This window comes from Meriones unguiculatus, chromosome 15 (genome assembly GCF_030254825.1).
Source record: "Meriones unguiculatus strain TT.TT164.6M chromosome 15, Bangor_MerUng_6.1, whole genome shotgun sequence".
Lineage (NCBI taxonomy): Eukaryota > Metazoa > Chordata > Mammalia > Rodentia > Muridae > Meriones > Meriones unguiculatus.
The window spans coordinates 3,335,164-3,349,020 of record NC_083362.1 but is presented as its reverse complement, the minus strand read 5'-3'; positions in this window follow the sequence as shown (position 1 = coordinate 3,349,020).

The following is a 13,857-nucleotide window of genomic DNA, read 5'->3' as shown; positions in this document are numbered from 1 at the left end:
CCTGGCAGTGGCCCCCATGGCCACGATGCTTCTGTCACTATGGGAGGACCAAGCCGCACAGAACTGAACCCTCCAGAGCCACGAGGCCAAATGAACCTTTCCTCACCTAAGTGTGGCAATAATTTTGGTCACCGAGAGATCGTAAGCAGCTTCAATAGCACAGCTGAAGTTGCAGGCTGGGGAAGAGCCCTTGCTTCAGCTGTCACTTCAGACATTACTACAGCTGTCATTACCAGGATCAGGGTCTCAAAGCAATTTTTTTTTCGATGATGGCCATTCAGGCTTACACTCTGAAGACTGACCAAGGATTTTCACATCCACCCAAGACAAGCAGAAAGGACAAGATTTTTGCTCCTATTTGACAAAATTTCTATCATTTTGTTGTTGGTTTGTTTTGTTTATTTTATTTTAGGCAAGGTTTCTCTGTGTAACCCTGGCTGTTCTGACTCACTCTGTAGGCCAGGCTAGCCTTGGACTCACAGAGATCCACCTGCCTCTGCCTCCCTAGTGCTGGGGTTAAAGGCGTGTGCCACCACACCCAGCTTTTGCTCCCGTTTGAAACATCGCCACAGAAAATGTAAGGCCAGTGATACCCTTCCTGGAGAGACAGGAACAAATAGCTATTCTACCACGACAGAAGAGCAGTTGCAGACCAAAGTAGGGACACCGCCAAAATCCAGCTTGGTGAAGCAATGAGTTTTCTGCGTTCCTTGTAGGAGTGTGGGTGAGGAGTCACAGGAGCTGGGACGATTCAAAGGTCGTGACAATAAAATAAGCAAAACGATCTGGGAGTAACCGGCTCTGGCTGTTGTCCAGGCTCTTAGGGCACGGATTATGGCCACGTGTGGCATCACATGACTGAAGGCAAGGATCCTGTCACAAATATTTGGCAATGGTAAAAGATTTCTCAATGTGCAGTGATCCCAAACTCAAGGTGTATACCACCTTTAATCCTGGCACTCAAGAGGCAGAGGCAGGTCTACGGGAGTAGACCAGGAGTCAGACTGGTCTACAGAGTGAGTTCCAGGCCAGCCAGGGCTGGCACCGGGGCGACTGCTCCTGGGGTTAGAAGCATTTGCTACTCAGTCATGGGGAATGGAGGTCAGTTCTCTGCACCCAGGTCAGACAACTCGCCCAGGCCTGTGACTCCAGCTCCACGGGTCCAGCCATGACTTAAAGCTTCATTTAAGCTAAGCATGTCCAGCTCATCCGTACAAAGGTTTGCTCTTTTGTCTTTAATAATTAGTGAACATTGTGTTTATGCCAGAGGACTGTTTTTTTTTAAATAAACGTCTTAATGTTTATTGTCAGCAGTGTCTGATCTGTGCTCCTACCTTATGTCCCTGTCTTGTGAAAGGGTCTCAAGTGAGCGGTGTCTTGAATGGGGAGAGGTTAAGAGTCCCTGCTCTAAGGCAATGATGGTATGGCTGCCAGCACTGCCTTGTGGGAAGGGGGAGCTCGTTAGACCTCTGACTGGGACCCAGGCCCCACTTTCTCCTGCCTAGCTGTCCCAGGTCTCCAGGGCCCTGAAGAACAGGGGAGGAGGAAGGCTAATAGGGGAGAGGACTCCTCGGCTGCAGCCCGTAATCACCCGTGCTGGGGTGGGGTGTTCGAGCAGTACAGCGAGCTCCTTGGAGTCCCCTGTGCTCCTGGGAGTCCTCCCAGTGATGTCACCGGTTCCCTAAGCTGGTCCTGGGTGGAATCCTTTCTTTGGTCTGCTGGTGCCCTCCCTGGGGTCAATAGATGGATTTCCATGTCTCCCCAGGAAAAGCCACACAAAGCGCACAGTAGGAGCAGAACGCCAGGCAGAGGGGCCCTCAGAGACTCCTGCGGGTCCATAGCTTGAGTGCTCAGCACTCAACTGGAAGAGAACCATCTGGAAGGGCTGGGAAACCGTGCCCATTGCTGACGTGGGACTGCGAGTCTGGTGGCTCTCAACAGTCTCATGCTGGAAAAATTCACTCTGCCCAAGGCTTCAGGAGGAATATTCCGGAAGAAACAACTCCCACCAGGCTAAGCTCTGCCCCAGGTGCTCAAAGCCATCAAAACCAGAGAGACCTGAAAGGATCACAGCGTCCAGGCATGTAGTCACGAGAACACGAGGTTACCTAGCAACCGAGGATGTAAAGCTCAGCTTGTTTTGTTGTTGTTTGTTTGTTTTTAAGAAAACAGAGTCGGAACAATTAGTCCTGCCCACAAGATGTGCTGGGGTAAAGGGGCACGGAAACTGTGGGAGGGGCCCACCAATGACTGGCCCAGCTTGAGGTTCATGTTATGAGAGCGAGCCCGCCCTGGACACTGCCTGGAGGGCCAGGACCCAGAGGCTGGATGCCCCAGGGCCCTAGGATAGAACCACACACGACTGGGGAAAAAGTCAGTGAAATGGTCCCCAGCGCCGTTCTGCTATACTTGTAGTGTTGTGCCCTGCCCAGATGTCATGAGAGAGGCTTCACCCAGCGACTGATGGAAACAGCTGCAGAGACCCACAGCCAACGGTAGGCAGAGCTCAGGGAATCTGGGGGAGGGGGGGAGGAAGTAGGAGCCAGAGGGTTGGAGGACACCTCAAGAAAACCGACAGAATCAACGCACCTGGGCTCAGAGAGATGGAAACGACAGCCATGGCGCCTGCACGACACTGACTCGGCCGTCTGTCTACACCTTACACGTTACAGTTGTGTAGCTCCGTCTTCCTGTGGGACTCCTGACAGTGCGCAGGGGCTGTCTCTGACTCCTCGCCTGCCTTTGGGACCCTTTCCTCTACTGGGTTGCCTCATTCAGCCTCGACAGGAGAGAAGGTGCCTGGTCTTACGGCAGCTTGATAGGCAGTGGCCGGTTGATATCCGAGGGAGGCCTTCTCTGAAGAGAAACCTAGGAGTGGATTGCCCGGGGGGAGCTGGGAAGGGTGTTGGTGGGGCTGGTAGGAAAGAAGAGAGGGGAAACTGGTCAGGCTGTAAAAGAATTAATTCATTATTAGTTAGTTAAATTAAAAAAAAAAAAAGTTTGGATCTCCAGGACCCATACTAAAAGTTGGCTGTGGTGTCACATGCCTCAAATCTCAGAGCTAGAAGGTGGAGACAGAAAGATACTGGGGTTTTCATGTGGGCGGGCACACACACACACACATACACCACACACACATACACACACACCACACACATATACACACACACACCACACACACCTTACACACCACACATGCATAAATAAAAATAAAGATTAAAAACAGTTAGAAATGATTCAGTGTCCTTGCCTGTACTTTCTGACCTCTAACTGGTCAGCTCTAGGCCAGGTGTATGTGTGTGTGGTGTGTGTGTGTATGCTGTGTGTGGTGTGTGTGTGTGTGTGTGTGTGTGTGAGTGTAGGCACCTGTGGAGTCCATAAGAAGCCATCTGAGTCCCTGGAACTGGAATTTCAAGTGGTAGTGAGCTGCCTGACATGGGTCCTGCGAGCTGAACTCGGGGCCTCTCCGAGTTAGCTCCTTTATGTTGCTGTCATGAAATACCAGGACTTCAAGCAACTTATGGAAGAGATAGTCCATTTTAGCCTACAGCTTCAGAGGTTAAGAGTTTATCGGGATGGGGAAGGGGGTGAGGGTGTGGGCGTGGGTGGTAGGCAACAGGTAACGGGGGAGGGGCAGGAAGTCAGGGGAGTCACACCTTCAGATGTGAACATGAAGCAGAGCTGAGCTAGGGTGGCGGGCATCAGCTCTTCAAGCCTGCCCCCGGTGACACCCCTCCTCCATCCAGGCGCCCCCACCTCCCAGGCAGTGGCACCACTGGGGCCGAGCATCCAAACACTGGAGCCTAGGGCATTTCTCATCCAACCCAGCCCGCTCTGCAGAAAGACACCTGATGTTGACCTCTGGCCTTCCCGTGCACATGCAAGCACCCCCCCTCCGGCCACACACACCTTTTCACATGCATACAACACACACAGAGTAAAGAGGAAGAAAAAAGCCCATGGGGGTGCAAACCGAAAGGTCTGAGGAAAAGAATGACACCAGACACCATCAACCAACAGCATGGAAGAAAAGCCACAAGCTACCGGAGTGGGGGGACCTGCAACCGTCATGCCGGCTACTTCCGTGTCCCTGTGATTAAAACACCTGAAAGACACACTTGTGGGGAGAAGGTTCATTTGGCTCACGGATTTCAGAGGGTTTTCAGCCTACATGGCGGGAGGCCAGGGAGGGAAGGCTCAGTTCCTGGCACAGGAGCGTGGGGTGGGGCCTGCTCACCCCAGGGTGGACCAGGAAGCCGAGAGAGAGGCTAGCGCCCGGGGCGGATGTCACAGTCAGAGCCCACGCCTGGTGACCTACTTTTGCCAGTCAGGTACCACCTCCTAGAGGCTCCACAGCCCCCCAGAACGGTGCCACAAACTGGAGACCAAGTGTTTAAAAGCCTTTGGGGGCCACTTCAGAATCCAACCACGCAACAATGACGTCTTTCTCTGTGGAACAACTTTGAGAAGCTCCTGGCGGGGGCAGATAAACCTTATCCGTGATGAGTAGTGAAAAATGCACAAAATGTGATGAAAACTAGGAACTCTTAAATAAAAATCTCAGTAGGGGCAGACGGTTTAGTTGGGGAAGTGCTCTCCGAAAAAACATGAGGACCCTAGTTCAGACCCCCAGAACCCACATAAAAAGCTGGGCTTACGGGGCAGGAGAGATGGCTCAGCACTGACTGCTTTTCCAGAGGACCCTGGTTCAGTTCCCAGCCACATGGTGGCTAGTCACCTGTGACTCCAGTCCTAGGGGGATCCACCATCATCTCCTGGCCTCTGCGGGTATTGCATGCACACGGTACACAGGCAGACACGCGCACAAAACACCTATACGCATAAAGTACAAAGAGAAAAACCTGAGCTTAGCGTTCTTAGTGCCAGGGAGGCGGAGACAGGAGGATCCCTGGTGTTTCTCTGCTCAGCAAGTCTTTGCCAGTCTGAAGAGCTCTGGGTTCAGGGAGAAATCCTGTTTCAAAAAACAAGGAGGGTGACAAAGACACCTGCCATGGACCTCTGGCTTCCGCACACATGTATACATACATAAACACGCACATACATACATAGACACGCACTTACACATGCACCAAACATGCACATATACACAAAGAATATATGTATATGTACACGTATATTTGAGACAGGGTTTCTTTGTGTAGCCCTGGCTGTCCTGAAACTCTGTGGGCTGGGCTAGCCTCAAACTTACAGAGCTCCACCTGCTCTGCTGGGAATAAAGACGCGTGCTACCACTGTCCAGCTATAAATATTTCAAAACCTCAGGATAAGGGCTGGAGAGATTAGTGGTTAAAAGTATGATCTACTTCTCCAGACGTCAGTTTCCAGCACCCATGTCAAGGCGGCTCATGACCACCTGTAACTCCAGCTCCAGCTGATCCAACACCATCTTCTGGCCTTCACTCACAAATGTTAACACCCCCTGTAATGACTGTTCTTGGCTATCAACCTGACTACATATAGAATTAACTAAAACCCAAGTAGCTGGGCACACCTAAGAAGGGTTTTTTCTTAAGTTGTTACAAGTGGAAAGACACACCTGTAATCTGGATCTCTGAGATGGAGAGAGCCACCTTTAATCGGGGCACAGCTTCTGTTGCCAGCCTATGGGGGAAGTAAGTCTGTTTCTTCACCTGCTTGCTCTCACTCTTGTTAGGAAATCCATTCCTTCACTGGCATCAGAGCCTCCTTCTTCAGGATTCTGGCACATACTGAAGACGAGCTGAGACATCCAGACTTGTATGAGCAACTATTGGATTCTTGAACCTTCCATTGGTAGACAGCCATTTCTGGATTAGCTAGACAATAGCCTATAAACCACTCGAATAGATTCCCCCTCTCTCTATATGTATATGTACATGTACATGTATATATTCATTCTACAAGTTACATTTGTTTTTCTATAGAACCCTGACTAATATACCCTCCCACACACCTTGTTCATTTAAATGATGATTTCTCTCCCCCACTCTCTGGTTTCAATCCAGACATTGCATTGTGATTCTTATTCTAAGCATCGCCTGTCTCAACTTTGTGTAAACATGTCAAAATAAAGCAACCAGCCACAAAGTTGAGCAATGGAAAGGAAGCAGGAAGAGAGGTAGCCAGAGGACAGGAAAGTGTGGGGGGCAGAGGAGGAGAGAAGGGCAGGAGAGAGCTGGGAAAGCAGAGCTGGAGGAGAGGTCTTGGAATGATGTGGAGAATGAACCGGACCTAAGATTTCACAAAAAGCAAGTATAATGGGTAAAATCTGAATGTTAAGAAACTATGAGGGCTTGGAGGTTTAGGATGGAGTAACTATTACCCAGCATTGTGATCTAGGTTAACTAAATAAATCATAGTCTCTGTGTGGTGATTTGGTTATACAGCTGCTGTTTAGGATTAACAGCAGCTTTACCAAAAGATATATCAATAGTAAATATTAATATTTTTTTTACAACACTTGAATCTCAATATGTCCCAAGTTTAAGAAACATTAGAAAAACAGTTATTCAAAGCCCTTGATGAAGACAAAAATCTTAAGAGTAAAGAGGAGACAAGTAACAGACGGGTGAAAGTGAGACTAAAAACAAATTTACCAGCAGAACTACCAAAACAAAAAGGTGGTGAGCAAGGACGGCAGGATCCATTGACCCTGGATTCTATACCCAGCAAAACTATCTCGAAAACATGGAAATGAAGCAAAGACAGCATCAACAAGCAAACACCAATAGAATTTGTCCTTAGTGGATCCAGGCTTTAAGAACAGCTACAAGGAGTCCTCCACACACAGAACAAATAACAGCAGAAGTTATGTAAATTTGCCAAAGGAGTGAAAAGCTCCCCAGATGGTCTTAATTTGTAGAAATCAACACATTTCCTTTGTTTAACTCTCTTTAAATGAGAATTGGCCATTCAAATAGAGAAGTAACCATGGATTTGGAGGCTCTGTAAAGTGCATGAGAACAGTTCCTGCCCTGTGAGGGTAGAAGTGGAAGTAATTGACAAAAACTTTCCAAGAGATTGTATCATTGTCAATTAAAATCTAAGCCACAGGGCTGGGGAGGACTCAGGGGAGAAAGAGCCTGCCACACAAGCATGAGAATGTAAGTGCAGATCCCTAGAACCCACGAGATGCCAGATGAGGCAGAGCTTGCCTGTAACCCCAGCACTGGGGAAATGAAGACAATAGGGTCTCTGAGGATGGCTGGCCAGCCATTTTACCTGAATCAGCAAGCTCTGGGTTCAACGACAGACCCTGTCTCAAAAAATAGGTGGAGAGAAGACTGAAAGATTGAGGAAGACAGTGGACATTGATGTCTGGTCTCCACATATGTGTGTACCCACATGTACACACACACACACTTAAGCCTGGCATGGTGTTGCATGACTTTAATCCCATCATTTAGAGAAGGAGCCATGAGGTCATACTCAGCTATACAGCAACGCTAAGAAAAGATATCTATATCTATATATCTATATCTATACCTATCTATCTATCTATCTATCTATCTATATATATATATATATATATTGAGGCAGGGTCTTACTATGTAGCTCTGGCTGGCCTGGAACTTGTTATGTATACCAGATTGTCTTCAAACTCACAGAGATCTCCCTGCCTCTTCCTCTGCCTGTAGAGTGCTGGAAATAAAGGCATGCATCACCATAGCCAGCTAAAAGTGGATTTTTGTTGTTGTTGTTTTGTTTTATTTGAGACAGGGTTTCTCTATGTGGCCTTGGTTGTCCTGGACTCACTTTGTAGACCAGGCTGGCCTTGAACTCACAGAGATCCACCTGCCTCTGCCTCCCATACTGCTGGGATCACAGGCATGCACCACCACACTCAGTTTAAAGATGGAATCTTAAGGAAAAGAATGAGAGAGCAAACTCCAAGCCTCCCTTTCCCTAACCACATCTCTACAAGGTCTCACCATCACCTTGGAACGAGAGCAGTTCTCTGAGTCTGTTTCCAGTCCTGATAAACAAGACCGAGGTCCCAACTCTGACAGGGGGAAGCCATCCACATAGTGGAATACAGCTAAGCCACAGAAGATGATGTCATTTGGCTCCTGGCCTTCACACAGAAATGTGCTCATGTGGGCATTGTCCACAACACTGACTCCAAGTCCCTGAACAGGCATCAGGGTCAACCTGCTGGAGGTGAGAGGCAAAATCCCCTGTGAATGGAACCGCATGAGTAAAGGCCTTGAGGAGGAGAAAATGTGGCACCCAATCATGGGGCTTAACCTTGGACACATTCGCCTGAGTGAGAGACAGCCTCCCTCTCTGCTACTTCACAGACAGGCGTCTGGGGTAAGCAAACCCACAGACACTACAAGAGCTCTGGTGACTTCCGGGAGCTGAGGAGAGAGGCAGGGGCCCGCAGCCACCGGGCCCTAGGTCTTCTTCTGGAAAAAGGCTTTGTCATTAGACAGAGGGATTGGTTGCACAGCAGTGTGTATGAATCTCATGGCACTAATGCTCACTAATGGTTGGTAGTTAGTTTTCATCATGTGATGTTTACTTCCACAGGGAAAAGGCCACAGTGGGCATTAAATTAAATGAAGTGAGTCATGACAGACTCAGAAGCAGCTGGAGCAGGGGCAATGGGAGCCATTCCTGTTCCTACCGACCCCATTTTGATCCCCTGAAGGTGTGGATTAGTTAGGGTTTCTGTGCTCCAATGAAACACCATGATGGAGGCAACTTGGGGACTGAAGGTTTATCTGCCTTTTACTTCCAGGTTTATTTGTCTTACACTTTCCTCAGTGTCCATCATGAGGGAAGTCAGGGCAGGAACTCAAACAGGGCAGTGGAACTCAGACCTGGAGGCCATACAGGAATGCTTCAGACTGGCTTGCTCTCCATGGCTTGCTCAGCCGGCCTTGTTACAGAACCCACAACCACCAGCTCAGGGATGGCGCCACCATCCTGGGCTCTGCCCTCCTCAACCAGTCACTAAGTAAGAAAGTTCCCTACAGCTGAATCTTATAGACGTATTTCCTCAATTGAGACTGTCCTCCTCTCAGACGACTCTAGACTGTGACATAAAACCAGCCAGGACAAGGTCTTTCTTGTTTCCTTTCATTTCCCACGATACCCCACTCTTGGGCATTGTTTTTTCCAGAAGAGAAGGCAAAGCTCAGAGAGCTCACGCAGGTCGTCCGGGGTCACACAGCAGGGAGGGGTCCAAGCTTCAGTTCTCAATTCGCAGTCTAGATGTGGAAGGGAGTCGCTACCTGTTCCTGGAGGGGGAGAGCTCACGGGCCCCGAGCAGTGGTCAGGTGGGACCACACTTTGGAAGCGCGGCACTGGCCAGCATGGCAGCCCGTCAGAGCTGGTGCAAAGACAGGTCGTACACGGAGGGTGTGTGGGGTCTGGCAGGACTGGGAGGCAGTGTGCCTGAGCCACGGAGGCCGAGAAACAACGCAGGCCTGAGGGAGGCTGGCAGGGCATCAGGGCAAGCAGGGCTCGGAGGAGGGAGCGCTACTGCTAGCCTACAAGGAGGGCCTGGGAAACAAACTCCTTCCCCTACGATCTGATTCTCAAGCAGGAGCCAGGACCCCTAGGGTCTCTGGGGTCCTGACAGGTGATCTGAGGGCCGCATGGGGTCCTTCCTTAGGCTTGCATCTCTCTCCTCAGAAAGCAGCTGGGCTTCCCCTCGGGACTCACTATACTCCTTGTAGAAGGTTTTTTAAATGCCTCATCCCCTCCTAGCCCCATTGAAGGCTTCCTGATGTTACGGCATTGCCCTGTGAGCGACTGCTTTCCTGGACCCACCTCCCGTACCAAAATACCCTCTCCCCAGCTCACGGAAGCCCCAACTTCCCACCATCCCCTCCTCCTCAGGCCCTTTGCACACGCTGGCCCATCACGGTTCCTTCCCCCGGCACTGACTTTGGGTCCCAGGTCTCCTTTAGGGGAAAGGCTTTGTCACTAAACAGTTGTTGGTTGCACATCACTGTAAAGATATCACACACCACTAATGCTCACCAAGTCAGCCACTAAGTCACGGGGTCGAGACCTCTTCCGGTTTAGCATCGCTTTCTAGGGAGCGCTTGGTGTACTGGCCCCGAGCGTGCTGTGCCTTAGACCTTCACTGCACAGAGTCCTCCTTGGCACACGCAAGGACAGCACCAGGGAGAAGGCAGCTCCGACGCGCTCAAGGCTACAGCAACTCCAGACCGTGTTGGCTTAGGAAATCTGACTGTGAGAACAAGAACCAGCGAATGGAGGGCGGCATGGAGAGGAGTAGGGGGATGGGAGAGAGGGAGGGGAACGGAGAGAAGGAGAAGGGAGGGGAGGTAGGTGGATGGATGGGTGTGTGAGCGGAAGGTAGGCATCTGATCTGGGGTAGAGATGGACGGATGGGCAGGTGCATGAGGGGGGATGAAGAGAAGGAAGGAGAGTGAAGGGTCTCTGGGGACCCTAACTTTTCAGTCTCTACAGGCAGACGTCTGTGGGACAAAGCTGGTGGGTCTATCTTGCTCTCTGTGAGGCCCAGGGGCCAGCTGACGTGACCTCAGCTGGGTCCCCCACTACCAGCCTGTTTCTCACAGGGCGATGGATTCTGGTTTGAAGAGAAGTTTCTGAACACAGAGAGACCCAGGGTGCTCTGTCATTCTGGCCTCAGTGTTCCCATCTGTAAAACGGACACCTCTGTGGTCCTTGTATATGTTTAGTGAGCAAGAGGCAGATAGGGACACGCTCTGTCCACACACTGTGCAGTGTGGTGGCGGGCTTGGCCACCTGCCCTCCTCTCTCCTCCAGCCTTCGCTGTCTTCCTGCAGGCTGATGGGGGGGTCCTTCCTCTGGCGGGGGAGGGCACAGGGCGTTCAGGGAGGGGCCGCCAGCAGGGCCCAGCACGGTGGGCTGTCAGTCTGTCTGTGAAGGGCCTGCTGCCCAGCAGGGGCCGGTGGGCGGCTGCGGGGCAGGCAGCTGTTTGCTGGGTCCTGTCCTGCAGCAAACACAATAACTGTTTAGCGACTGCGCCACGCTAATGACGATCAGGCCAGATATTTCCGAGGCCTGTTTCAACTGATTACTTGGAGAGCAAAGTACGTCTCCCAATTACCCAGGCAATTAGGCGACTAATTAAATAGTTACCCTCCGCTTCATAAACAGGCGCGGGCGGGCGGGAGCCGGAGTTGGCTCAGGCGCCTGTGAAATATCGGCTGTCAGGGAGGCCCACGCGTGCACCCGTGCGTTCACACACAGGCACACTTCACGGGCACGCCGGATTTCAGCTGCCCTGTGGGCAAGGTGCCAGTGGTCAGACAAGCAGGGGCACTGGCATCCAGATGTGCTGACAGGTCTGTGTGCTGGGGGCAGAGTCTGGACTCTTCGGCCCATCAAAAGTCCCTTCCTCCAGGAAGCCCTCCTGGTTTACTCCAGCCTCGGGGACCTCGAACCCACCGCCAATGTCTTTGCCCAGCCAGGGCTTTGAGCCTCGGCCTTTGCATCTGAGCGATTCTCCCGCTCTGGGAAGAAGCACTGATCAGGAGGAGCTTCTCTGATGCCGCGGGGGCAGGGCTGGCACCAGCTTCCGCTCCCCAGACCCAGCCAGCGGTTTGTCTGGAGGACTTACCTGGCCGTGTCACTGTGATGGTTTAAGAAAGTGCTCCTGGGGTCAGGGTAAACCGCAGAGTGTCTGGGTAATGCCGAGGCCCTGGGTTCTATCCCAGGCGCCACCGAAGCTGGATGAGGGTGCTTTGAGCCTGCTACCTCAGAACTTGGGAGGAGAAGGCAAGAAAACCAGGAGTCCAAGGTCATCCGAGGCTGCAGCGTGAGTTCAGGGCTATCCTGGGCTACTGGAGGCCCTGTCCCAAAATAAAAGAAAACTTAAAAACTTTTTTTCAGTTAAGGGACGCACCACGCACTTCGGCTGCCTTCACCCCGACGCTCTGGGTGCTCCCCTGCTCCCTGGAACTGCGCTGGGCTGTGGCAGCCCCAGGCTGGCCAGAGGGTCGGCGGCTGCCTGGCTAGAACCCTAGCGCTCAAAGCTCCGAGGCACAGTGCCCGCGGGGGGCGGGGGGCGGGGGGCGGGGGTCTGTGCATGCGTGCACATGCGCACTCACGCAGGGTCTGTGTCCGCCCCGGCCGGCTCCGTGCTGTCGTGTGGGGTTCTTGCCAAGGCACTGTGACAGGCATTGGCTCAGGGCTGGCCTCGCACCTGAGCCTCAAGCCTCACTAACCCCTCTCGGAATGCCGGAGGTGCTCTGGAGGTTTCCAACACGCAGGCGCACAGGACGCACCCAGGAGGGTGGGAAGGGCCAGGGGTCAGGCCTCCGACCCCTCCACCCCTGAGGGAAGGCCTCCCTGGTCTGTGGGCGCTTCTGCCCTGGGGAGTGTGAGCTCTGGGCTGTGCACCCGGAAAGGAGGTGCGGGCAGCGGGCACCGCTTCATCAGCCCTGCGAGGTCAGGCGCAGTGCCCCTTACCTGCGCGTGGCGTGGAGGCGGGACACCGGACACGTGGAAACAGACACGCGTGTGCAGCTCTGAGGCTTCACCAGGGCGCCTCTTCCTCTGTCGTCCTGGGTGCAAGGCTCCTGACTCCACACACCGCAGAGGTGACGGGGCTGCAGGCCTAGCCTGCCCCTGGCTCTGTGATCTCCTGTGGACGTCGGTGTCCGAAAGCTGAGCACTTCCCACGCCCAAACGCTCTTCCCTGACACTCCCGAGACCCAGCGTGGAGCTGGGACACAGCGGGCTCGGCCTCGGTGCTCGGGTGAGGAGTCCGGCAGGTAGCTGAGGCAAGTCCGGCCTCTCCTCAGCCTCCAAAAACCAGACTCCTGGCTTCCAGGGGTGAGGGCCGAGTGCCCAGGCCGGGTGCCGCCCTCCAAGGAACCAGGTGGGGCACCTCGGAGTCTGTGTGGCCACGTTGACCAGATGTTGGTCCAGATGTTGATAGCTCAGTGCTCTGTAGCTGTAATCGACACCCACAACCGGGGGGGAGGCAGCTCTGGGCTGTTCAATGGTTGGATGTTAACACTTTTTCCGAAGGGCCTGCCTGTGTGACGGTCAGGGGCAGCTTCTGGGGAGTGATTCCACCTGACTGAGTGAGGCGGGGTCTCTTGCTTCTCCAGCTGTGCTGCGTGGTATCGTTAGGCCCGTGGGCTTCTAGGTGACTCCTGTTTCTGTCTCGTCTCTCCGGGAGCACTGAGGTGACAGCTGCGGGCCACCATCTGTGCCTTTCTATGTGTCTCAGGCCATCCAGCTTGAACAGCTAACCCTTTTACCTGCTGGGCAATCTCCCTGGACCTCTGTTGAAGGTTTTCATAGCAGACCTGGGCCTTCCTGAGGCTAGAGCAATCGTTAGGTGGGTGGCTGCCACCTTTCTCCTTGGTGACAGCTGCCCTTAGGAGGCCACCTCCACGATGCCATCAGCCAAAGCCTCCCAACAGATCTCTTTGTAACTTAGAGCATACCGCATAGCTAGAATAAGATAGATTAGGTCAGCCTGGCAAGACGGCTCAGTTGGCAAAGCACTTGCCTTGCAAGAGACCTGAGCTTGATTCCCAGAAACCATGTTTTCAAAAAAGGGCTGGGCGTATTAATGTACAGGTGCAATCCCAGCACGGGGGAGACGGAGACAGGCAGATGCCCCCCCAGCCCCAAACACTCACTAGGTGAAGAAATAAACCAGGGGAACTTGGGTCAGTCAGAGCCCATCAGAAAAGATGAGGCTGATCCACAAAATGGATGTTACTATATGTATACATAAAAATTCATTATGTAACACCATATGGACACATTAGTGTGTTTCTTCATCTGTCCAGGTGTGTGTTTGTGTGTGCACACCTGCATGTGCAGACCAGAGGTCAACTTTAGCAGTAGTTCCTCAGGCACAATTCACTT